General features: G+C 40.3%; 1 protein-coding gene across 1 annotated transcript in view; it reads left to right on the plus strand.

Moving 5' to 3' along the window:
• Positions 1–16467: 16467 nt before the first annotated feature.
• LOC101581434 (galectin-5-like) overlaps positions 16468–26811 on the plus strand; it is a 24200-nt gene continuing 13856 nt past the window's right edge. The window contains exon 1 of the mRNA XM_023719814.1: positions 16468–16549. The gene's annotated coding sequence lies outside the window, so the exon portion shown is untranslated. The remainder of the gene's footprint in view (positions 16550–26811) is intronic.

Here is a 26811-nt window from a genome sequence, read left to right on the forward strand (position 1 = left end):
ACTTCATGAAAATTTAAAACTTCAGGCCCCTTCTCTAGCTGAGTTTAGAGTACTCAGCTATCATAGAAGAGGCTGTTGGTTTGATCCCTGGCACTGCAGAACAAAATCAAAACCAAAACTGAACCAAACTTCTGTTGATCAGCCTGCTAAAATAACTACACCTAAGAAGACAGACAACATTCAGTGTTGGCAAGATCCTGCTACACCTGGAACTTCATGCATTACTAGTGAGAGTGAAAAGTATTAAGCCTCTTCGGAAATTGTCCTTGTAGTTTCTCCTAATGTCAACATGACCTTCCTGAAAATTCTACAACTCGCTAATTCTGAAGTAAAGAAGATCACCTCTCCCCACAGAGGTATGGCTGAGCATTTCTCAGCAGCCTCAAACATAACTGCTCCCAATTGAAAATTATCATCTCACTGTCCATCAAAAAAGCAAATGGGCAGGACAAAGCACATGTTGCCAGGCATAGGATCCATTCAGTACAAGAGAACAAATTACATAGAAGCACAACATAGATAAATCTCAAAAATATTGTACCATGAAAGGAAGGTACACACACAAGTGCACACGATGGATGCCTCCATTTAGATGTAGCTCTAGGACCCCAAAAGCAACCTTAGACACTCAAATTCCCTTCATAGAATTCTGACGTTCTCTGCATCAATGCTTGTTTCTCCACCAAGTTTGTTTTTTAAACTTTATTTCTGTTTCACATGGTATGTAATTGGTAAAAATAAAAGTTACGAGCCTAGAAAAGCTGGGTGTCGTGGTGCATGCCTGGAATGCCAGCTCTCTAGGAGACGGAGGCAGAAGGATCACAAGCTCTGCCTCAGGCTTAGCAACCTCGCAACAAGGAAAGAAAGAAGGGAAAGAAAAGAAAGGTCCTCAGTTCCATCCCCACTTCAGAATGAAGGGAAAAACTTTGGTTTTTTATGCTAATTATTTTATTTTAAAGAGAATAGGAAAATAACAGATAAAACATTAGAAATGATACACAATTTCAAAACAAGTCACAAAAACACAAGATGAAAGATGTTCAACAGTGGTTGTCATTGCATATTGTTGTCTTCAATGTAGTTGTTCAGATTACCAAATATAAGTATGTAAAATTGATCAAAATAAAAATTTAAGCATTAATGGCTACATTCAAACACTGAATAGGAATTAATAGTACAGTTATTTTAGCTATTACGTGTACATACATACATGATTTTTCCTTTCATTTTTTTTCCTTTTTTTCTACAAAAAATGGTATTCCATTTCTACTTTTGCAAAGTTAGTAACGTGTGATACAAGGTTTCCTAGTGACTAATAGCTGACTTTAACTAGATAGGATGTTTACCTCAGGACTGAGGAGCATGTTTGCTTTAGGCACTGAGGTCTAGTCTTGCCTATGCACATTTGACCAATTTCCTAGTTCCTCTGGCTCCCAACATATTCACCTTTTTTGTTTTGTTTTGTCAGAGATGTGTGTTCCATTGCACTGAGAGAACCTGTATTTGGAGAAGTCTTTAAAGGACCTTTTCATACTTGATGCCAGTCCAAAGACTGTAGGTACTTGAATTCAGCAAAATATTCCAACACAGACCAATGGTCCATAATAGTAGTGAGTTGTCAGCACATCTGCCAATTGTCAGGAGGTGCTGACTTGAGCTCAGCATATTAATATAGCTTTATTTTTTATACCTTGTGGTTACATTTTTCTGCTGGATAGTTACGACCAAGTTAAAGCAAGATCTATATAACTAAAAATGTAACTTTTCTATTTGACAAGTTAAATCCCCTCATGATTTACCCTGGAACCATGTACAACACCTTGTAGATTTTCTGTCAGTGTCAGCCATCTGGATGAGTCACAGCCATTGCTTGACCAATTTGCTCTCTGTAAAAGCCTGAGAGAATGTTTTCTTTCTAGGTAATTCTCCTTAAGCACACTCTACATCATTGATCACTTTCCTCTGTGGTCCCATAATTTCCTTGATCAGAAAATGTGGGACACCATTTAGTTACAAGATGTCACAGCAGAGGTTTTCTTATGTCCTGAGTCCTCACTGACCTTGGAGGGCTAGGGCTAAAATATTTACTATCCTTTTAGCCCACCTATCTTTCTAATTTTTGGTCTGCAAACCTTAGTTGCTAAACATCCATAAGAGAAGCTTAATATTATTACCATATAACAGAGGCAGTTAATCTTAATATCACTATCTGTCTGAGTATCAAACATGTTAGACATAAAATGTAGTTGCTATTTTCCAACAATCATGGATAATCTAAACTTTTAATCCCTATAGAATGTTAAAAAACAATTACATGTTTTTACACAGAAATTTAGAAATCAAACCATATACAACACTGTAGCAGGACAACGATATAACAATTTTTCCTTGCTTCTCCTTTTATTTTATTACATCCCTCCTTTTTTATAAATATTTACTTCAAAGAAAGTATAGCAATAACTGATATGACATTAGAAGCAGTACACATTTAGAAGACCAAAATGACAGGTATTTCAAGTGTGGTTTTAATATTACACTTTGCTGTCCTCACTGTAGTTGCTTAGTTCATAGATATCAGCATATAGAGTTAGTCAGGGTGAGAGCTCTACTCATTAACTGCTATTTTCAAAAACCTGATGGAAATTCTAAGGACCATTGCCTTAACCATTTGTTTATATAAATGTATGATTTTGCCCCTACCATATTTCTTAACTTCTTTCTTTTATCTCTCTACGTTATTGAATCCTTAAGTTCTCTCATTCCATTTAACTGTGTTACACTTTTCAATTTTTATTTCTTCTTTTGAGTTTTTACACTATGGAGATAATATTATATATATATATATACATACATACACACATACATACAGGTCTGGTTTATTTCACTTATGAGTATAGCTTCAAGTTGTATCTTCTTTCTTATGAAGGCTTCAAGATTATTTTACTTTACAGTTGAGTAATACTCAATTGTATAAAAACTCCACATCATTTTCATCCATTTTTCAGGTGACAGGCATTTTGGTTGTTTCCAAGATTTGGCTATCACAAATTGTGCTGCTATAAACATAGGTGCACTTATGTCACTATAATATGATGTTTTCAGTTCTTTTGGGAAAATTCCCAGAAGGGGGATAGCTGGATTAAGTGAAATTTCCAGTCCTAGTTTTTTAAGAAGTCCCCACGCTGATTTTCATAATGGTTGCACCATTCTTTCTGGGGTGAGATTGTATCTCAGTGTTGTTTTAATTTGCATTTCATAGATGGCTAGTGATGTGGGGCATTTTTTTCATGTACTTATTTGCTTCTATGATTTCTTCCGCTGAGAGGTGTGTGTTCATCTTGTATGCCCATTTTTGGATTGAGTCTTTAAATTTTGGGGCCTAATGATTTTTAGTTCTTTATAAATTCTAGATAGAAGACCTTTGTCTGAGTACTTCTTAGTTAAGATATTTTCCAAACTTGTGGGTTGTCTTTTCACTCTGTTGATAATTTCTTTTAATATGCAAATTTTCTCAATAAGAGGAGGTGCCAGTTATTCATTCTTTCAAGAATTTCCTGTGCAGTTTGATTTTTGTTCATGAACAGTTTTCTACCCCTATGTCTCCAAGATTTCCACCTACTTTCTCTTCCAGGAGTTTTAGTGTTTTTGTTTTAATGTTTAGATCTTTAATCCACTTTGACTTTAGTTTAATGCATGTTGATAGACGTGGGTCAAGTTTTAGTTTTCAGTGTGTATAGAGCCAGTTTTTCCAGCACCATTTGTTAAAGAGGCTATCTTTCTTCCAGTAAGCATGTTTGGCCCCTTTGTTTAAAATAAGATGGCTGAATGTGTCTGTAGTCTGCATCTTCTAATCTATTCCACTGATCCTCAGATCCATTTTTTTGCCAGATCCATGCTGATTTTATCACAGCAGCTTTGTAGCATAATTTCAAGTCAGGGATTGTAATGGGCCTCCTGCCTTGACTTTGTTGCCCAGGATTGCCTTTGCTATTCTACATCTTTGCTGGATCCAAATAAATTTTAGGAACAATTTCTCTAGGTCTGGGAGGTATGTTGGTGGTATTTTGATAAGGATTGCTTTAAATCTGTATAACAACTTTGGGAATATTGCCATCTTCACAATGTAGGTTTTTCCGATCCAGGAGCAGGGAATATCTTTCCATTCTCTGAAATCCTCTACGATCTCTTTTTTCAGAGTACTGTAATTTTCACTGAATAGATTTTTTTCTTCTTTAGTTAGATGAATTCCTAAGTATTTCATTTTCTGTGGTGCTAATGTAAAATACTGTTTCTCTAATTTCTCCCTCAGTGTGTTTCTTATCTTTGTAGAGGAATGCTATTGACTTTTGGGTATTGACTTCGTATCCTGCTATGCTACTGAATCTGTGTATCAATTCTAGTAGTTTCTTGGTGGAATTTTTTGGGTCTTCCAAGTAAAGTATCATGTCATCTGCAAATAATGACTATTTAACTTCTTGTTTATCTATTCTCATTCATTTTATTTCTTTCTCTTGTCTAATGGCTCTAGCTAATGATTCCAGAACTATATTGAATAGGAGTGATGATAGAGGACATCCTCGTCTTGTACCAGATCTAAGAGTAAAATATTTCAGTTTTTCCCCATTTAGAATTATGTTAGCCATTGGGTTTTCATAAATGGCTTTGACCAGATTGAAGTAGAGGCCATCTATTCCAATTTTCTGTAGGACTTTGAACATGAATGAGTGTTGGACTTTGTCAAAAGCCTTTTCTGCATCAATTGAGATGGTCATGTGGTTTTTAGTTTTCACTCTATTGATATAGCGTATTACATTTATAGATTTTTGAATATTGAACTATCTTTGCATTCCTGGGATGAATCATATCTGGTCATGGTGTATAATCTTCTTGATGATTTTCTGAATTCTATTTGCTAGCATTTCATTGAGGATTTTTGCATCTATGTTCATGAGGGAGATTGGCCTGTAGTTCTCTTTTTTGTTTGCATCTTTCTCTGGTTTTGTTATCAGTATAATACTTTCCTCCAGGAATGATTTTGGGAGAATTATATCCTTTTCAAATTCACTGAAGAGTTTGAAGAGTATTGGGATTATATCTTCTTTAAATTTCTTGTAGAATTCAGCTGTGAATCCATCTGGACCTGGACTTTTCTTTGTCAGTAGTTTTTTTTTCCTATATTTTTAATTTCATTGGCTATTATTGGGTTATTGAGCGTTCTTATGTCTTCTTGATTCAGTTTTGGTAATTTATACCATTCTAGGTATCTGTCCATTTCTTCTGTGTCTTTGATTTTATGACAGCAAAGATTTTCAAAATAGCTATTAATGATATTCTGAATTTCCACAGGACCTGTGGTAATTTCACCCTTTTCATTTCTTATTGCTTGAATTTGAGTTTTTTATTTCCTCTTTTTGATGAGGTTAGCTAGGGTCTTATTGATTTTATTTAATCTTTGAAAGAACCAGCTTTTTGTTTCATTAACTTTTTATATTGTTTTCTTTGTCTTGATTACATTAATTTCCGTTCTAATCTTTATAATTTCCTCCCACCTTTGGGCTTTGGGTTTGATTTGTTCTTTTTTTTTCTAGATGTTTGAGGTGCAGCAGTAGGACATTTATTTGTTCCCGTTCTGTTTTCCTAATGTGTGAGTTCACAGGTATAAATTTACCTCTAAGAACTGCTTTCATTGAATCCCATAAATTTTGATAAATTGTGCTTGAATTTTCATTGAATTGTGGATATTGTTTAATTTCTGTTTAATTTCATCTGTGACTCATTGGTTGCTGAGAAGGGTGTTGTTTAATTTCCATGTATTTATGGGTTTTTGTGGTTTCTTTTATCATTTATTTCCAGTTTCATTGCACTGTACTCAGATAAATATGAATGGGATAATTTCTGTTTTCTTGCATATACTTAAGCATGACCTATGGATTAGCATGTGGTTCATTTTAGAAAATGTCACATGTGTAGCTGAAAAAAAATGTGTATTCAGGTGTAGTTGTTTGGAACATTCTGTATATGTCCACTAAGTCCATTTGCTCCAAGTTCTGCTTCAGTTCTGCTACTTCTTCACTAATTTTTGTCTACTTGACCTATCCTTTATGGATAAGGGGGTGTTAAAGTCTCCTGTTAAGATTGTGATATTGGATGTTAGATTTTTCATGTCCATTAAGATTTGTCCTATGTATTTGTGTGCTCCCATGTTTGGTGCCTACATATTTATGAGTGCTACCTCTTCCTGTTGTCTTTTTCCCTAAACAGTATGTAGTGGCTTTCTTTTTCAGTGATCTTTCTTGCTTTGAAGTTGAGACTGTCTGCAAACATGATTGCTACCCCTGCTTTTTTTCTGAGGTGCTGGGGCATGTAGAATTGTTTTCCATCCTTTCATTTTCAGTCTATCAATTTCTTTGTAAGTTAAGTGTATTTCTTGAATACAGCATACTTTTGGATTTTGCTTCCTAATCCACTTTGCCAGTCTATTTCTTTGAATTGGTGAATTGAGTCCATTTATATTCATGGTTAGAATTGAGATGTATTGACTTATGACTGACATATTATTTACCTGCTATTGTATACCTCTTCTTCTCCTGTGTTTAATTGTTTACCTTATCTGGTGGGTTCTTACTGTTCTTATTAGTGGAGTTATGGTGATTTTGTTCCCTCTCTAGAATACCTCTTAGTAGTCCATGTAGAGTTGACCTTGTCATGAAATTCTTTAGCTGTTCTTTGTTATGAAAGTATTTCACTTCGCCATCAAACTTGAAAGAGAGTTTTGCAGGGTAGAGCAGTCTGTGCTGGAATTTGTTTTCTTGGAGGACTTGAAGTACTTTGCTCCATGCTCTTCTTGACTTGATGGTTTGTGAAGAGAAATCTGTTGTTATTCTGATGCGTTTTCCTTTAAACGTGATCTATTTCTTTTTCTCTAGGATCTTTTAGTGTAATGTTCTTGTGCTGAATTTCTAGGATCTTGATTATTGCATCTCTGGGTGTGGTTTTAATTGTGTTGATGTTATCTGGAGTTTTATATGCTTCAGTTACCTGAATGTCAGATTGTTTCTCCATATATGAGAAGTTTTCTGCTATCACTTCTGCCCAAGTTCTTTTTATATCATTTGTATTGATTCCTTCTTTCTCACTGATGCCTATTAGTCTTATGTTGTTCATATTTCCATCATCTTGAAGATGATGAATCTTTTTTTCTGCATCCTAGTTGTTTTTAAAAGATCTTTTCTTATCTTTTCACTAGCTGCAATGGTGTCTTCAGAGTCTGAAACTCTATCTTTTTTTAAATTTTTTTTTATTTATGTGAGAGAGAGAGAGAGAGAGAGAGAGAGAGAGAGAGAGACAGAGAGACAGAGAGAGAGAGAGTGTGGTGTGTGTGTGGCCAGCTCAGCCCACCAGGGGGCGGGGCTGGCTGGCATGTGGTGCTGGGGGATTGAACCGCAGTCCCTGATGCTTTGCCAAGCTAGTTCCAAGTAGGTGCTTTAGGCCACTGAGCCATCTCTCCAGCCCCTGAAACTCTATCTTTACTTTTATACAAATGGATTTTCCAGCTTGTTATTGAGATTTTAATTTCCTGTATATCTTTTTGAATTTGCTTCCTGCATTCTATTTCTTTCCTATATTGCTCATTCAAGTATTCCATCATTTTTTCGTTCTCCTGTTTTTTTATCAGTGTCTTCTTTAGAAACACTTTTTAATTCTTTCATTAGAGTTGTCATTTCTTTTTTTATTTCAGAGATTATTTCCCATCTGATTTCTTGCATATCTTTCTGCAGTTGTTTCTTTACTTCAGATGCTAATATTTCAGAGATTTCCAATCTCTGTGTGTGATTTCCAATTTCTCTATGCTGGTGTCTCCTGCATTTGTTCTGGGTGGGTTTGGGGCCTGAGAATGCATTTTGCTCTTTCTCTTTGTCATTTTATATAGCATTGTCTTCTGACCTTTGGTGTAGATCTTTGGTGTAGTTATTATCTTAGCACATACCAATATTATTACCCAAGAGAGATTATGTTTTTAAGGCAGTTACAGTTTTGTATTTACAGAACTATAATTAGCAACACTAATAATAGGTAGTGAAATTCAGCAGTTGACAAACTATTGTATCTAATGGGTTTGTATTTTAGACTCTAGGAGCAAACATTATGTATAACTGACAGATATTAGATTAGGAATTTGTACTTAAATTAGTTCTTCTAAGTTTTGTCTGATCACCTCCCCTTTTGTATCTGTAGTCTTCCAGGCAAACTAATACACTCTTGTTACCTATTTCCCTCCTTATCAATCAAGAGAGAAAAAGAAAGGATGCTCTCATAGATCTGGGTCTAGCAAAGTGTCTCATCTTACTGGGTATGGATCTACCAAGTTGGAACTTGTCCAGGTGGGCCTGGCTTGGGTCTAGTTGCTGTGCTCTACTTCTTTCTACTGCAGCCTGTGGAAGTGAGCCCATTGTGCCCCTTTAGCAAGATGTTCTGCCTTTGGATTAGTTGGGTGTGTTTTACCCCTTGACTCTCTGAAGGGAGTTCTGCTTCAGGGTTCCACACCAGACCTGTCTGATGGAAGAGATTCCAGCAAGAATTGAGAAAGTCTCACACTCACATGCTGGGCCTGGGGGCTGGCTGGAGTAGAATCCAGTGGGCAGAAGGTCTCACACACAGGCCAGGCTTGGTGCTTGGTGGAATAAAATACTTTATACAGTATGTGCACAATAATGATGTCTGATGTCAAAATCTCTGTCCCTCTAAATTCGATTCTCTATAACCATTAAAATATCTTGTTTTTCTATGATGTCATATTTGTATCAGAATGTATGTACATTCCTTTTAGAACACATACATAATCCTGTATAGTGTGTTTTTTGCACTGAACCATTTATTTAGGTAGGTATATCACCACAAATCAGTATATTTATCTATCTCTCAATGTTTTTGAAAAATCAGAGTATTTTATTATTTAGAAGTACAGGATTATTTTACCTGTCAGTAAATGCTGGCATAATTTTTCATGCCTGAGAAGTTGGAGCAGCAGAGAGTGCTACAGCCAGTGCCTTAAATCCCAAGCTTATAACTCATATATGTTTTGCAGTCTTGTAATAGTGCATCTGTAGAAAACATTTTTAAAGTTGACATTTATCTTAGAAGCCCTGTCACAAATGTAGGCTTATTTTAAATTTTGATAACATGATTCAATTATTATCTGAAGTTGTTTGGGCATATGTAATACACCCGCAAGAAACATATTTACTCAGTCAGTAGGAGTAATTGAACTTTGAAATACATGAGATTATAATGTAACTTTATGACTTTTAAAATCTGCATTATTTACTTTGTCAGCATTGACTCATTTATTGATTTTATAAGTGTATGTTACCAAGTTAATTATCATAAAAACAGAGTTAACAGCTAGGTTAACGGGAAAAGCCCCATTAAAGTTCCATAAAAATTAAAATAAATAAAGATACACTTTAAAATAGATTGCCTATGCTGGATTACAATAAAGTTTATTTTGCCAAGTGTGGTGGCCCATGCCTGTAGTCCCAGCACTCAGAAGGCTGAGGAAGGAGGATTGAAGTGATATAGGGTTAGCCTGAGCTACATCATGAGTTCAAGGCCAGCCTGAACTACACAGTGAGACTAACTCAAAACAATTTTTTTCTTTCTGTCTTTTTCTGATGCTCTGTCTTTCATCCTACACTTTCTCTCTACAGTGGGTGTGCTATATAAGAGAAACCACGTGGTACCCACACTTGTACATCTGATTTTCTTTACTTAGCATTGTGGTTTCAAGTTGCATCCATTTCCTACAATGACTCTAGTTTGTCCTTCTTCCTGGCAGAGCAGAGTTCCTTTGTGTGTAGATGTCATGTTTTCTCTATTCATTTAACTGTTGACAGGCATATAGGCATCTTTTAAGACTTAGCTCTTGGGAATGGTGCTGTGATGAAAGGGACCCTACTCCCGTCTCTGAGATAGGATGTCTTCAACTCTTTGGGCAGCTGGTTACATGGAGAATAGCTGGGTCAAATGGGATTTGAGGTTTAGTGTTCTGAGGAGTCTCCACACTGGGTTCTGTAGTGGTTGTACTAGCGTGCACTCCCGCCAACTGTGAGAAAGGGCTCATTTCTCCACACAGCCTCTCCAGCGTGTGTCCTTGCAGGATTTCTTCATGGAAGCCATGCTTTCTGGGGTGAGATGGATTCTCACTGTTGTTTTGATTTCCATTTCTCAAATAGCCATCGACATTGAAGTGATTTAGGTATTTATTGACCTTTGAACCTCTTCCTCTGAGAAATCTGCTCATTTCAGATGCCTTTTTTTAAAAACTGGGTCTTTAAGTTAGGGAGGGTTAAATGTTTTTGAGTTTTTTATGTATTCTAGATATTTGTCCTTTTTTCCCCCTGAGACATAGCTTGCAAAGTGTTTATTCTGTAAGTTGTCTGTCTACTCTTCAGTTGTTTCCTTTGCTGTGCAGAAGCTTTTCAATTGGATGCTACCCTACTTGTTGATTTTGGCATGTTTTCTTGTGAAACCTGGGTTCTACTCAGAAAGTCAGCCTGTGTCTATGTCTTCAGTTTTACCTCTTTTGTCCTCCATCAGATTGTGTTTCTTTTTTTTTTTTTTTAAATCATTGGTACATTTTATTTATTTATTTTTAAACATTTATTTATTTGTGTGTGTGTGTGTGTGGCCAGCTTAGCCCACCAGGGGGCGGGGCTGGCTGGCATATGGTGCTGGGGGATCGAACCGTGGTCCCTCTGCTTTGGCCAAGCTTGTTCTAAGTAGGTGCTTTAGACCACTGAGCCGTCTCACCAGCCCCCAGATTGTGTTTCTGATTTAATGTTTAGTTATATCTTTGATACCTTCTGATTATATTTCAGTGTGTGGTGAGAGATATGGGTCTGGGTTCAATCCTCAACATGCAGGTTGCCAGATTTCCTAGCACCATTTGTTAGAAAGGCTCCCTTTCCTCCAGGTAAAGCATTTGGCCCCATTGACAAATGCAAGGTAGCTGAGTGCTGGGATTTGTTTCTGTATTCTTTATTGCTCCCTACTGAACAGCGAATCTTTTTTTTTTTTTTCCAATATCATACTGTTTTATCACTGTAGTTTCCTATTTATAACAGGAAATCCAGGATCGTGATGTCTCATGTCTTACCCTTGTTCTCCAGCATTGTTTTGCTATTTTAGGTCTCTTCCAGGTCCATAGGAATTTTATGATTGCTCTCTCTTGTTCTGTGAAGAATGCAATTGATATTTGGATTGGGATTGCATCATTTCTATGTAACAGTTTCATAAGTATGTTTGTAATGAGTATATGGGTTCTGTCTGTCTAGGAACAGGGAATGTTTTAAAATATCATCTTGGATCTCCCTTTTTATACTGTGGCTTATGGAGTTCATGTCTTTCACTTCCTTCATTATGTTAATGCATGATTTCTTCATGTTTATGGATGCTATTATGACAGGTATTTTTTCCTTAATTTCTCTCTCAGTGAGTTTGTCATTGGTGCCCAGGAACACTACTGTGTTGACTTTGGTTCCCGCTATGCTACTGAATTTGGTTATTAATTCTAGCAGTCTTTTGGGAGTTTGGGAGGACTTGTTTGTAGAGATACACATCATCTGGAAAGAACGGCCGGACAACTTCTGCCTTTCCTATCCATATCCTATTTGTTTCTTCTCTTGTCTAATTGCTCAGCTAATGTTTCAAGAGCTATACAGAAGAAGAGCAGTGACCGTGGGCATCCTTGTCTTATTCCAGATTCTAGAGGGAAGGCTATTAGCTTCTTTCCACTTAGTATGATGTTAACTATTGCTTTGTCTGAGGTCGCTTTTAATCCTGCATTACTGTCATCCAGAGAAAATCTGATTACAGTTTTTCAATTTTCTATTTTGTTCACTTATTTTGTTCAAGACTGCCTTAATATGTATATGCACCATCTTTGAGGTTTTTTATGTTTTTGGTATAGTGTCTCACTATGCAGCTTGGACTCATAGAGATCCTCCTGTTTAGAGCCTCCTCAGTGCTGGTATTACACTTTTGTACCACCATTCCTAGACACTGCCTGGCTTAGCACATCTGGGGGTTGGGCAGGCATGGTATGTGATGCTGGGAATTGAACCCCGGTCTCTGTGCTTGGCTAAGCATGCATTTAGTCTGCTGAGTAAGCTCACCCACCTCATCTTTGATCTTTGAATTCTTTTCATTAATAAGAACTGTCTGTGTCAACTTAATTGATCTTCAGCAATATGGGTTCTGATTTTAGCTCTGTATGACCATACCTGTACATATGTATATAATGCTTTTTACTCTAAAGAATGCATCTTTTTACATTATAAAATTTGGTAGCCTTTCCTTTCTGTCTTCTGTTGTGTGCTGTACTTAGAAAGACCTTCTGCCTTCCAAATTTATATTTTTTAAATTTTTTATTCATTTTAATGAGAAAAAATAGCAATGAAACTGTTTCAAAAAGATTAGTAGGACAGTTACAATAATTAATACATCACATATTGTTGTCTTCATAGTAGTTATTCATAGCACAAGATGCAGACATGATAACTTGTCTAAACAATATTAGTACAAACTTTTCTTCTCATTAAACTAAAAGAAAGTAGCTTTATATTTATCCTATTTTGCAATACATATTCTTTTCACTACAAAATGGTCCTTTTTTATATCTCTCTTTATTGCTTTGTCTTGTCAGAGAAGAGGGTTCCACTGAATTTAAATAAGCTCTATTTGGAGATGTCTTTAAAGGACCTTTTCATACTTGATGCCAGTTCAAATATTGTAGGTACTTGAATTCAACAAAATATCCCAATATAGTCCAATAGTCCGTAATAGTAGTGGGTTATCAGCAGAATTTTGTGAAAACCTCAGAGAAATTTTTCCCTCTAGATGACTCTTCTCAGGCACTCTATACACTGTTGGTCACTTTCCTCTATGGCCCCATAATCTCCTTGATCAGAAAATTTGGGACACCATTGAGCTACAGGATGTCAGAGAACAGGTTCATTTATGTCCTGAGTCCTCACTTACCTTGAAGGGCTAGGGCCAAAATATTGGCTATTCTTATAGCCTCTCTTTTTCTCTATTTTTTGGTCTGCAAACTTTGGTTGTTAAACATCCAGAAGACAAGTTTAATATATCATTACCCCATAACAGAAGCAGTTGAGCTTACCATCACTATCTGTCTGAATATCAACTGCCTTAGACACAACATGGAACTGCTATTTTCCAACAACTATGGATATCCTAAACAATAAATCCCTATAGAATGTTAAAAAATTATATATCTTTAAAGTTTTTATTTTTAGAAATAAAATATTTTCTTCTGGTCAATTCATGCTTTACTTTTTAAAATGTCACTATTGAAGCTTCTCTATTTGAACAATGGAGAAATCTTGTCACTAACTAGCAGGCTTTGGTATGTCATGGGGGAGCATACTGAGGATCTGAACAAGGGGCTCCTACCTCTGAGCTACGTGTATTTTTAAATTAATTTTCTTGAGAAATAAATAGCAATGAGACAATTTCAAGACAGGTTAGTAGGACAGTTACAATAATTAATACATTGCATATTGTTGTCTTTTAGTAGTTATTCATTGTACAAGATTCAGACATGATATCTTGTCTAAACACTATGAGTACAAATCTTTCTTCTCATTGAACAGAGAAAAAGTAGATGTATTTGTATCCTAACTATATTGTATATACCTATTTTTTTCACTAAAAAATCGTCCTTCATTTATATCCTCCTTTTTATTTAGTTTTGTCAGATATGGGTATTCCATTGCCATGCAAATATTGTAGGTAAGTGAATTCAGCAAAATAATCCAATATGGTCCAATAATCCATAATAGTAGTGGGTCATCCACAGCACTGTCAATGTCAGAAGTTGTTAACTTGAGCCTTTTACAGCTCAGCATATTAATATGGCTTTACTTTTTACACTTCATGTGTATATTTTTCTGCTGGATGGTTAAGACCAAGATAAAGCAAGACCTATATAACAAGAAATGTAACTTTTGGCCCTAACCCTTCAAGGTCAGTGAGGACTCAGGACAGAAGAGAACCTGTACTGTGACATCCTGTAACTCAGTGGTATCCCAAATTTTCTGATCAAGAAGATTATGGGGCCAGAGAGGAAAGTGATTGGTGATGTAGAGTGTGCCTAAGGGGAGTCACATGGAGAGAAAAAATTCTCTCAAGCTTTCACAGAGAGCAAATTGGTCAAGCAATGGCCGTGACTCATCCAGACGGCTGACACTGACAAAGGATCTACATATTGATATACACTGTTCCAGGACAAATCCTGAGGGGATTTGACTGACCTTGTCAGATACAAAAGTTACACTGAGCTACATCTAAACCTCTTTAAATTTTGTTGCATTTAAGTCAGGGTCTCTAAGTTGCCCAGACTGGCCTTGAGCTTGGGACCCTCCTGCCTCAGGCTCTTCATTAGCTGTGCTCACAGCCCTGTGAGACTGCACTAGGTTGTTTGCTCTGTGTAGCAGTATTTCTCCTAGCAGTGAGGAGACTGAGCACATTCTGAAAACTCTCTCGGTCTGGACTGCAGGGAACAGATAACAGCAGGCAAGCATCTGGGATGTTGATAACAGCTCTGAAGGGTGTTTCCAGTTCTGGTTTGAGCACAGAGTAGTCCCCGGGGGTAGGCTGTGACTCAGTGTGGCTCAGTGGTCCATATTGCACTGCCCAGATCAGTACTCTCTGTGTCCTGTTCCTCTGTCTCCATGTACCTCCCGCTGCTTGCTGAGTCTAAGCTCACTGGCCTCTGCTTTGCATGTAGACCATAACACGGACCACCAGGGCTGCGCTCACCAGAGAGATGCCTCACTGGGACTCATCACCAAGGCCCAGGGCCATGAAGAGTCCCTGGTTTTCTGGAACTCAGTTGGGCCTGAGTTTTTATTGTGGTTGTGATGCTAAAACTTCGTGAAGAGCTGTGTGTGTTTTCCTCTCTCTGGGGTCCACAGTAAGGAGTGGAACAGCCTGGACAGAGGACAAGACAGTGCACTATACAGCCCAAGCAGTTCTAAGCTGTGTTTTCTTTTAATTTATTTTCTTTTCCTTTTTTTATTTTTAAGAGACAGGGATTCCCATGTTACTCAGGCAGGTCTGACACTCCTGGGTCTATGTATTTCTCCTGCTTCAGATTTCTGAGACACAGGATTATAAGCCTGCACCACTGGCCCTGGTTCTGAGATATATTACTACCCATTCCACTCTCAATCAATGCATGATATTTTTCTTCCAAATACCAACCAATTGGTTGTTGCTTGCAAGTGACGATCCTCACTGGTGCTTGTGCTGTCACAGAGAATTACAAAGGATTTCTTTCTCTTTCCCTCTTTCTGCTCCAACTGAGCGCCCTGCCCCTTCACATCAGCCAAACTCTGGTGAACCAAAACATAATGCGGATGGATGGTACAGAGGGGTCACATAGCCTCTAGCTTGGGATCCATGCTAGAAGCTGGTCTTTACAAATTAGAGTGTGTCTGCGCAGAGAACCAGAATGAAAGAAGGTAAAGACATTACAAGGAGGAACATCTTGTTTTCCTCTAGTCTGAAGGCCCTTGCTCTAGTTTATTGTGTGGTAGTATCACAGAGTGCCCCAGCATACTTCATTAATGAAAAATGGAAGTTGATTTCTCACTGTTTTGGAGGCCAGGCAGTCCAATAAGGAGGCATTAGTGCTTGGCTGGGGTCTTCCTGCTGCATCAGCCAAGGAGGAAGTTGCAAGGTGGGAGGGCAAAGGAGGACCCAAGGGAGAGCATAGCTCTTTCTTCAAGCCCTTGTCCTTTTGTGACCTGTATTAACAGCAGAGAGCAGCCTTGAGGACCCCCGCAGCAGTTCTCTATCACACATCGTGCCCTGGTGCACTGGGCAGTTCGTCAGCACATTGTGCTCTCTGAGGGCGTAGCAACACTGTCCTGCTCTCCCTAGCTCATGACGCGGCCTTCTCAGCTTCCTTCACCAGAGGCCTGAATGACCTCAGGTGAGCTTACTGTCAGGGCTCCCCTTCTACGACCAGCTTAGTCTTCTTGTAAAGCCAATGATTTCCCTACCTGTGAACTAAAGCTAAATAATGCCAGCCTTTTCTAATGTGCCTTCCCCTCTCCTTCCATGTGCCCACAACTTCTCCTTCCATCCTAACACCCATGAAAAAGAAGATAAAACAAGGAAGGAAAATTTGTAGAGTGGCACCAGGAGATCCTAGGGACCTCTTCCTTCCAAAATGAAAGCTGAAGGGCAGTGGGTGAAAATAGAGAAAGGTCACAGCACTGGGGATGCCCACTTAGTTTGCTCTGAGCCCCTCCCATGGCCTTCACCCCAGCACCTCACTTTATCTCTCTCCAGATCCACCTCCTTTGCTCCTGGCTCCTCCCCACTGAGCACCAGCCAGATTGCCCTGGTATCTGTTTTCTTGAAAAGTCCAGCTGTGTGCCCTGATGGCTCAGTTGTGAAATACAGCAGGTGACACAGAGGCCATGAAAAGATGGGTGGTGGTGCAAGCCATCCTGCCCCGGTGAGTTGTGGGCTGGTACAGCCTGAGCTGGCTACACAGCCAGGGAGATGCAGCTCTGGTTCTCTGAGGAAATGACTTGGTGGGAGGGAGTGCTGGAGGGGGAGTGGCAGGGAAAGCCCGGGGAGGGTGGGAAGGCCAGAGGTCAACTGGATGCAGCCCACATTTTTCTGCAGCAGCCTCCTCCAAGGCAGCCTATTGGGCCCTAGGGATGCTATTCGAATTTAGTGGCCACTTCAGGCATTTGACCTTGAGTTGGTGACCTCCCTCTGGGTGCTTGCTCCACCCTAGTTATTCATGGAAGCCAAACCTAGAAACATCTTCAAATGTGATAATCTGTGTAAAAAAGATGCGAACAGGCATCTGGGAGGACAACAGCCCACATGCAGGCCACTAAATCCACCTTCTCTGGAGAGGCCTCTGGGGGTTAGCTATTGAGTGGCTGACTGGCTCCTGTCAGGGAACATTTACCTCTTTGGGCCTCAGTTTCTACATCTGTCCTATGGGCATCATAAGCGAGCCTGCCTCCTGGGGCAGGGGAGATATTGGGCCATAAAGTATATCTGACATGTTTGAATGTAGGTATGTTGGGGGTGTTGGGCACTATCAGCAGTCCTGGGGTGCTGGGGGAGACCCCTGAGGAGCTGTCTGTGTCCTGAAGGGTGAGTTGGAACTTAGCAAGCATGGACGCCCCTGGGTGTCTGCACAGGGACTGACTGAGAAGTAAATAAAGATTAGGCCTGTGCCTGCAGTGTGGAGTACAAGAGAAGGCTCTCCCGCATCTACCTGTTCTCCAGAGACTGGGCTTAAAAGTGGTGGGACTTCCTGTTCCCTCTTTGTATATGGATGAATGGATACATTGAGGAGCAGGCATTTGCCAAATGTTCTATGATACAAAGCTAAAACAAGATGCAGGATGTGGCAGCCTGGTCTCAGGCCTTCCCTGGGTCAGTGCCCACCAAGTCCCTGACACAGGTAGGGCATGAGCATAGGGGGCTACAGGGCCTGAGTGTGGGCTGACAGCTGGGCCTTGAATGGGGATCACTCAAGTAGGGGACCCTGTTGCCCCGAACCTCCTGACAGCTGCCTCAAGGGTACATGACCTTCTGAACTGCCATCGCTCGCATGTGGGACCTGCATGGAGGAGTTGGATGAGGCTGGAAAAAACAGGATGAGGCTATGTGGGACAGTGGGTCCTATGGTATCCCTGAGGGCACACTATGCCTTCACTAATTCCTTACTTGATGAGAAAGTATACAAACTGTGGGAGTTAAATAGGCCTCCTGGCATCAAAAGAAAGAGGATCCTGCAGGCTTGGAGGAAGTCAACAATCATGGTATGGCTGAGCAGCTGAACCCCACACTTGGCTTGGGAATCTTATTCCAGGGCAACCTGGTCTCCTCCACAGGCCAGAAAAGAACCTAGGCCCACAGCCAGGATGACTTGGGGAGGTCCTGAGGGCCCAGGAATAAGGGTGCTCTGTGCTGTCTTCTGAGGCTGCCTGGGTGGGGCTAAAATCATGAGTTCTGGGGTGCAAATCTGAGCTCTCTCACTGAGCAGCTGTGGGGCTCTGTGCACCTGAGATGTCTTCTGTGCTGAAGAGGCCTCACATGTAAAAGTATGAGTGACAATGGCACAGGTTGTTATGAGAAGAATGAAGTGAACAGAGGCATGGAATGTGGGCCACCAGCAGGGCATTGCACCTAACACCCTTGAACATGGGCAGCGATGTTCAACCAGGCTCGGGTTCCCACTGCCATGCCTGGAGGGCACACTAGTGCCCCTCGTGTCATGGGGCCACCAGAAGAGGATGCTGCATTTTGGCTGTAAGGACCAGCTCTGCTTGCTGGACATCCATGTGGGAAGAGGAGAAAAACAGGCCCTTAGGCACAACCTGAATCAGGGAACAAGTTTAGACTCCTCAGAGGTACTGATTTGTGTCAATGCCCACAGCAGCCTGACTGAGTCCACAAACCAGCCAGAGATTTTCTACAAGCACAAAGGCTAGCATTAATCTCCCACCATGTAGAAGCGGGCCCAATGACCCAGATAGGTGAGGTAACTTATCCAGCATTTGAACCGCTGGCCCCGGGGGCTGGCCCAGGATCTTACCTTGTGTGGCCAGGGAAAACCTCCATCACTTTGCATAAAGGGAGCCAAAGCAGTAGCCTTGGTCATCCAAGCTTAAAACATTATGAACTGCAGTACATTGTCTTAGAGCTCTGCAGTGAGAAGCCTATAACAATGTGTTGAAAACCTGGGGTTTAGCTCAGTGGTAGAACAAGTACCTAGAAGACCTAGGATTTGACACCCCACACCACAAAGAAAAGAAATTAAAGGCACTGTAGGCTTATCTCCATCCCAAGGCTTCAGGGAGAGTCTCTTCTGTTCCCCTCACAGCTATTTCAGGGCCCGCATGCATTAGCTCAGGCTTCTCTTTCTGTCTCTAAAGACAGCAGCTTCCTGGGGCTGGAGGCATAGCTGAGAGCAAATCCCTTGCTGGGTATCATATCTCCAACACTCCATGAGGTACAAACAAAGAATAAAACACCAGCTTCTTGCTTCTGGTGTCACATCCTCTCCTTTGACCCTGACTGTCCCACTTCTCTCTTACAAGGGTCCTTGTGATCACTCGGGACCCACGTGGCCTCAGAGCCAGCCTCAGGGCCTTCACTTAATCATACCTGCAGATCATTTTCTGGCTAAGGACGCATTTGTAGATTCCAAGGATTGGATCAGGGTGTGGATGTTTCAGGGCTTGACTGGATGGGCATAAGGGTGTCATCCTGCTTCAGTTCTGTCCTTGCATCATGGAGTCGCTGAAAGGTAGGTGATGGGATTCAGGGACACAGTAGGAAGATCCAGAGAGATTGCTGTGACAGGCAAGACTACCAGGATACACCCAGGGCTGAACCTTCTTCACTTCATTGATATAGAAGCACCCCCTGCACAATGTGTGTGGCCTAAGGTGGAGGTTGAGTGGTATATGGGTGTTGGCTGGAAATTTCATTTGGCATCCAGGGTGGGTGGTGGGCGACAGCTGTTGGTGTCCTCTGACTTGCTCTACTCAATGTGTTCAGAGGCTGCGGTTTAGCTCAGGGATAGTGCAAGTGCCTAGAAGACTCAGGATTTGATGCCCAGCACCACAAAGTAATAAAAGGCACCAGAGGTTTATCTCCATCTTCAGGCTCCAGAGAGCATTTTCTGTTTCCTTTGTGCCTTCTTGCTGCACACATTGGGTCAGTCTCCACCCTCTGTCTCTAAAGACAGCAGCTTCTTGGAGCTGGAGGTGTAGCTCAGAGTACATCACCTACTGGCTGGCCAATCTTTTTAAAACACCACATGAAGCATAGATAGAAGACAGAAGCCTGCCGACTCGGCCCACAAGTTGAGACGTGGGGTAATGACCTGGAGGAGGAACGGGGATGAACAAGACAGGGCAAGAGACACAAGAGATGGAGACAAGACAGGCTTTCTGATCAAGTCTTGTTTATTGAGGAAGTGAGCAGGGTCTAAATAGCTGTATAGTGGAAGCAGTTGGGTGGGACTTGTGGATTGGTAGTGGAGGTCCAGGACCACAGGAAGATGTTGAGGCAAGCAGGGATTGGTGCTGCAGCACTTCTTGCCCAAATAAGGGAAAATATAACAGGAGCATTCAATCACCCCCCACAGCCTGCATCTTCTTGATTCTGTTGTCATCTCATCTCCTTTGGTCCTTATCATGTTCAGAACTGCCCTTAGTGTTTGTGGGATTGATCAGGACTGCATTTTCCAAACAAGTGTATGGTAAAGCTAAACAAAAAGAAGCAAATCAAAGCCCCCTCACACAATTAGATTCTTCAGGGTTGAAGCAAGAGCTTCTGTGGGAAGCCTGTATTTACTCAGTTATCAGAATAAGGGAGGGGAATACTCAAGAAGGGTGGCAACACTCCAGGACTTCTCCACATAAGGTATTAACTCATCTAGATGAGAGTTCTCTGAGGCTGCAGTCTTTATCTAGTTGAGGTTAGACCCAGGTGTCCTTGGCTGTGAGCTTGACTTGTCCTTTCAGGCTCTCTGGCTTTGCCCACCATGACAGACCCAGCAGGGATCAGTGACTCACAGAGGTTCACTCGCTATTAGTCCACTGCTCATCTCAAGACAAGGAGCCTCAGCCTTGACAGCGCACAAGTATACATGGATAGCAAGTTGGTTGATTTTGGTCTTTCTCAGGGTTGCTTTGCAGTGGTCTCTTTGAATTCCTACTTGTTGCTTTCGTCATTGCAGCAGTGGAATCCTAGCTAGCTAGCATTGTTGGGTTTGCTGATTCTTTAGTGGACAAAGAACTGAAGTGAACCGCACAAGCCTGTTCATATGATCAGCCCATTGTAGAATCCATGATGGGTCTCTTGGCAGCAGACTTCACCACTGGTTTGACAATCTCATCTCTCTATGCCCACTTGTGGTAGGATGGCATCCAATATGATTATTTATGAGAAGTTCTAAATTCTCTGTATGAGGTGATTCTCATGGAATTTGTTTTATTCCATGAGAATAAAACAGAAGGAATCTAGCATCTTACTGTTGGTTTCATCTGTATGAGTACTTGGATTTTGGTAGTCCCTGGGAAAGAATAACCAATTTTTTTGGAATTAGAGCTTCTGTAGCAATGTTTTATGCATCTTGTGGTTATACTTTTTGGCTGAATGCTCAAGACCAAGTTAGAGTGGTATGTGTATTAAAGTTAACTTCTTGCTATCTACCAAGATCAACTAAATCTCCTCAGGATTTACCTTGGGGCTATTTACAACACCTCTCAGAGCTCCAGTGGCACAATCAGTTAGCACGTGGTACTTACACTAAAACAACTCTCACTTCTCCTGTCTGTGTCAGCCCTCTGGACAAGTCATGGCTATTGCTTGACCAAGGTGCTTTTCAAAAGCTTGGGAGCTTTTTCTCTCCTGGTGATTCTCTCTCCTGGTGACACATACTATACACCAAGAATCATTTTTGTCTGTGTCCCCACCATCTCTTTGCTTAGAAGATCAGAGTCTCAGTCAAGTTATAGGATGTCACTGCAGAGGTTCTCTTGTGTCCTGGGTCTTCACTGACCTCAGAAGGACATCGCCAATATATTGGCTATTCTCTTAGTCTATCCATCTTTCTAATTTCGAGTCTCCAAATCTTAGTTGCTGAATATCCAGACCACAAGGTTAATGACACTACATTGTAGTGGGGGCAGTGCACTTAATTATCATATATGAAGTACACCCAGGGAACTGTTATTTCTTATCAAACATAGATATGCTCGTAGTTGAATCCCCCCAGAATGTGAACTGAGAACAGTTATATAGTTTCACAGAGAAAATTTGAAATAAAAAGCCATACATACTAGCTTTGTGTAACAGACATGATGATGTTTTCAAAAACACATTTAAGTCTTCATCTCTGAGTAGAATAACCTCTGTATTCAATCATTACTACCTCATATAAAAGAAGCTTTTACCTAATTTGTTGCCCTTTGATACGACTTCATTGAAGAAGTTTGTAAGGTTGTCTGGGTTTCTCAATAGCAAGGTATCTCTAAATGTAGTGGCACATACATAGTGCACACATTACATAAAGTTTTGCTAAAATATTGTCATCTGACTGATGACCTCATGTTGGCTTCACATGAACCTCTTACCACAAATACCTGGGACATAAGAGAAAGGCAGATGTCTATCATTACAATCATCATTTTACAGTTTTAGGATACTGTACACTTGGAAGGCATGGATACACTTAATACACCATGAAATGAGTAATAACAAATGATCATTACTTTATTTATTTAGCTTTGTATAAGTAACATCTTTTAATCAGAAAATCTTATTCTGTCCTCTCATCCTCACTACCGGCAACGGACAACAGCTGCTGTTCGCCGCCACCCTGGCAGAGCCCATCCAGGATGTCTCCCCACCTTTGGTAGGCCGCCTCTGGAGGCAGCCTGAGCAGAGCTAGGGCGGGACTCTGCTTCATGTAAGACCTCTTTCCTGAAAGGTAGCCTGTCACCTCCACTAGAGCTTCCTTCAGGCTCCTTTCAAGCCTGACCAGATAGGTGGAATAGGGCCTTGCTCCCCCTCCTGCTCAAGTGAGTCTCTGTCGTGCGAGCCAGCACTGTGTGAAGGGCGAGGGAAGCGAACACACACCCAGAACTTTGCTGGTCAGAGATTCCCTGAGTGTCTGTCCTCACCCAAGCCTGTTCCGTGAGTGTATCGTGAACTCTGTACTGGGATTCTGGGGAGAGACGGGAAGGGTCAGTGCTGCCCTTGGAGTCGTGTCATTCTGTTCTTACAGGGATGCGGTCTTGGGAGGTGGGAGCTGTGGGAAGCTTGACTTTGTGTCTTCGTCAATAAACTCTCATTTACAGGAAAAAAAAAAAAAGAAAATCTTATTCTGTTATTTTTGAAATCTTAAACTTTTGAGGATGACCAAAGTAAATGTGTCATAATAATATACATTTAATAACAATTATTGGGGTGTCTCCAATAAGGTTATCTTTATCACTGGGGCTTCTGATTAATGTCAAAGCCTAGGGGGTGATTTTTCACCCCAGCTGCTCCTGTATTCACCAAAGGCAGATACGACTAATGATTTTCGAAGCCCAAAGGGTCCCCATTTACTTTCACAAATTTCTAATGGGCTATGAGAAAACTAAGCTTGATATATTGACCAGCTGGCAATCGAGGTGGAAGCATGCCTTTTAAATGTATAAAACAAATTAAATTATGTACAAATAGTCAAAAATGAAAGAGAAAACAAGAAAAGAGAAAAAAAATTGTTGAGCTCAGATTTTAAAAAGCTGTTCAGAGAGTAAACATCAGAAAACCAAAATATACCAGCGAGCTGCTTACAATATGAGTGAACTTGAACATATTTTTCCCAAATTGAATTATATTTTATAATTGTTTAAATTCATAATTATAAAAAGACTAGTTCAGAACTTTTTGTTTTGTAAGTCAGTTAGCAAAGATCTCTTCTAAGAATTTGAAAATAATAGAAACTTTTTTTTAATAGTTTGTATCTAGGTGTAGTCTCAAAGCCTCATGTCAATTTGACAGTCCCTAGAGTTTGTGATTAATTCATGATCCAATGCTGGCATTAAGGGTGTGACTGCTACACCCAGCTTGGGGCAGAGAGCCTGAATGCAATGTAAAGAGGAGAGAGAGGCTTGCTACCTGCCTCAGATGCTGCTGCTACTCCCTTGGCGCTTTGCTGTCTTCCATGGCCATGAAAAATTGTCCTGTGTCATGTGTTGCTCTGCATTGGAGCCAGTGGAATATGGACTGAAACATCCACTAACTGTGAGCTAAATAAATCTTTCCTTCCTTAATTCTGGGTGTGAGGTCTTTGTCCCAGTAATGAGAGAAAAGTAACTACAACACCTTATATCTAACTTAGGCCCAGTCATATTTGGTTCATGATAAATCTCAGGTCAAGAGTCTGCCCAAGAAATAGTCTAAGTACTGGTGGATCAGGAGCATAAGTCCAACACTCTGCTCCTGAAGCAGGCTTTATACATATGATATAGACAGTATAGCCATGAAGTCAAACAGAATTAGAGTTTGGTGGTAGATGGCCTGTCAGATGGGCAATTCCTGAGGGCAAGGATTATCAGACAGGCTCATCCTTTGGAGGGCTTGGATCAGCAAAGCCATCAAGTGAGACTATCTCCAGGGTCACTCCTGTCTCCTGCCATGGTCATACATCCTTGGTCGGCAGCCATCTCATAGATATATCACCTATTATGTTACAAGCATAACCTCTTCCCTGGGTTATTAGCTGAGGGGGTCTTTCCCATTACCCTGTGTTTATGTACTTCAAAAGTCCTTTATGGTGTCAAGCCCTATGTTGGGCATCATTGTAGATGTTAACTAATGAAGTTCTGTAGGGCCTAATTTATTGTCTGCAGCTGGATTTAAAAAGGTTCAAGTAAAAATGGCTAAATCCAACTGTACATGTGGGAATGATGGTATTCCTTCTTTTTTTTGTAATTGAGTTTTAAGAGATAGGTATACTCTTTCTACAGCACTTGCCATTGAGGGTTATTAGGGATTTATTCAATGTGTTTAATGTGCCACCACTAAAAAATGATTATAATGTTTTATTAACATATGAAGGCCCATGATCAGTCTTTATGATACATCGAAAATCTGTAGAAGCAAATACTGACAAGCAATGAGGTTGGATGTGACCACTTTTCTTCTGTGTGATAAACTGCATGAATTAAATGAGAATACATATCAATAGATACATGACTGTAATATAGTTTACCAGAGGAACAATTGTGTACAACATCCATTTGCCAAATATCATTACACATTACGCCTCTGAGGTTACTGCTTTCTTGTGTCACAGACCTAGGAACATTTTGACAAGTAGGACAGGACATGACAATTTGTCTTGCTTGAGACCTGGCTAATTGAAATTTTGGTGAAAGCCTTTCTATTTTGGTGATAATATGAATGAGATTGTCTAATTTCATCAAATGGACGAGGAAAGATGATCAATGAATCAGCTTGCTGATAATCCCATATATTAAAAATCCAGATGAATTAGAATGAGGCCTTCTGTGACCAATAGAAAAGGGTGCTGTTTGACTATGAATTGCCTTTTGCAGCCTAAAAAAATTAGCGACAGATCTAAAATTGACCATAGGGGGATACTCTTAAGTCTCTGTGTAAGGTAGACTGCATAAGCTGATTCTCTAATTGTATTAGTAAGTTTAGAGCTACATTGTTGTATGACAAAATTTCCAGGAATTTCAGACCTCGGGCTGAAAGTCCTGCAGTCTCTATTTACTGTTCATAACCCTCACTCTCAATGGCAGTCTCATGTTTGACGAACCATCAGTAAAATAGACTATGTATCAGAAATAGGTTCAAATTTATTAATTTCTAGAATAATACATGAGTTTTTGAGAAAAACTGAAAGATATGATCACTAGAAAAATGATGATAAATTTGTCCTGTAAAATCTTCAAATTCTACCTGATAACATACAGCTTGCTTTAGCAAAGTCACATATTGATTTAAATCAATAGGCAATATGACTGAAGTAGAATCAATACCAAAGAGTTGTTTGGATCTTGTCCTTCCCATAGTGACAACCTTGGCAACTTTTTCTAAATATAATTACAGGGATTTGATTGACTGATTAGAAAGTTAAAGCTATTCAATAGGATAAATGTGTTTATTATAGAATTGTCCTGGGCCGGGGAGATAACTCAGTAGCACATAAGCACTTGCCTGGCAAGCACAAGGGCCTGAATTCAATCCCTGGTTCTGAAAAAAAAAAAAAAAAAAAAGAATTGTCCTATGAGTCCTGTGGGAGAATGAGAAGTACTTGAAATGTAAAGGATAAGGGGATAATTTGTATTCATTCTAGAAACTTGATGCTGTTATAACAGTTTTTCAAACAAAGTTGGCTCCTTTTAGCCTCAGTAGATAAGCTAACAGGGGAGAGAATAGCTGGCTCCCCCTGTAAAGTATTAAGTAAATGTTTTAATTCCTAGAGAGCAAAACCCAATTTTGGCCTTATCCAATTTATATCTCCTAATACCATTTAAAAATCATTTAGAGTTTTTCAGTGATCTTGATGAACCTGCAACATTTGTGACCTCACTGCCCAGTTAGTCACTAGTGCTCCCAGGTCAATAATAAGCAGTGGGCAATGCAGAAGCCCAAGGATATTAAACCTCATTTTGTCTCTGCAAAGAGGTCATGCAGTTGTTTATTAATTGGAGCTGCCAATAAGAGATCATCCATATGATGGTTTAATGAATGATGTAAGCAGTAGGATATATCATAGATCCTCCCTCTCCTATATCCATTTAACAGAAAGACATATCATAATGACTATGTAAACAGAAGGATGTAGCATATATCCCTCCTATCATATAACCATGTAACACAGGAATACAACATAAACAGGTGCATAGACTTGTCTAACTTCTGCAAGTCCTTTAGTACAAAGAGCTGGTACAGAGCTGGATTATTTCCAATTCCTTGAGGTCATATGACCCACTGATATCACTGCATTGGCTCTTTAAAGTTTAAGCCAGGCGACCCGCAGACGCCGGTGTCAAAGATGTCACGCAGGGAGGCCGGGCAGCCCTGCAGCCATTCGGAGCCGCAGGGGCTTCTGGGCTGCGGCCGCCCTGACCTGCCGCCCTGAGGAGCGTCCGCTGAGCTGCGAGGGCGGAGAGGCGGCGCGGGAGGCCGGGACGTCGGAGCCTGGGCAGG

The sequence above is a fragment of the Octodon degus genome, unplaced genomic scaffold (assembly GCF_000260255.1).
Source record: "Octodon degus isolate 3935 unplaced genomic scaffold, OctDeg1.0 scaffold00072, whole genome shotgun sequence".
In the NCBI taxonomy this organism is placed as follows: domain Eukaryota; kingdom Metazoa; phylum Chordata; class Mammalia; order Rodentia; family Octodontidae; genus Octodon; species Octodon degus.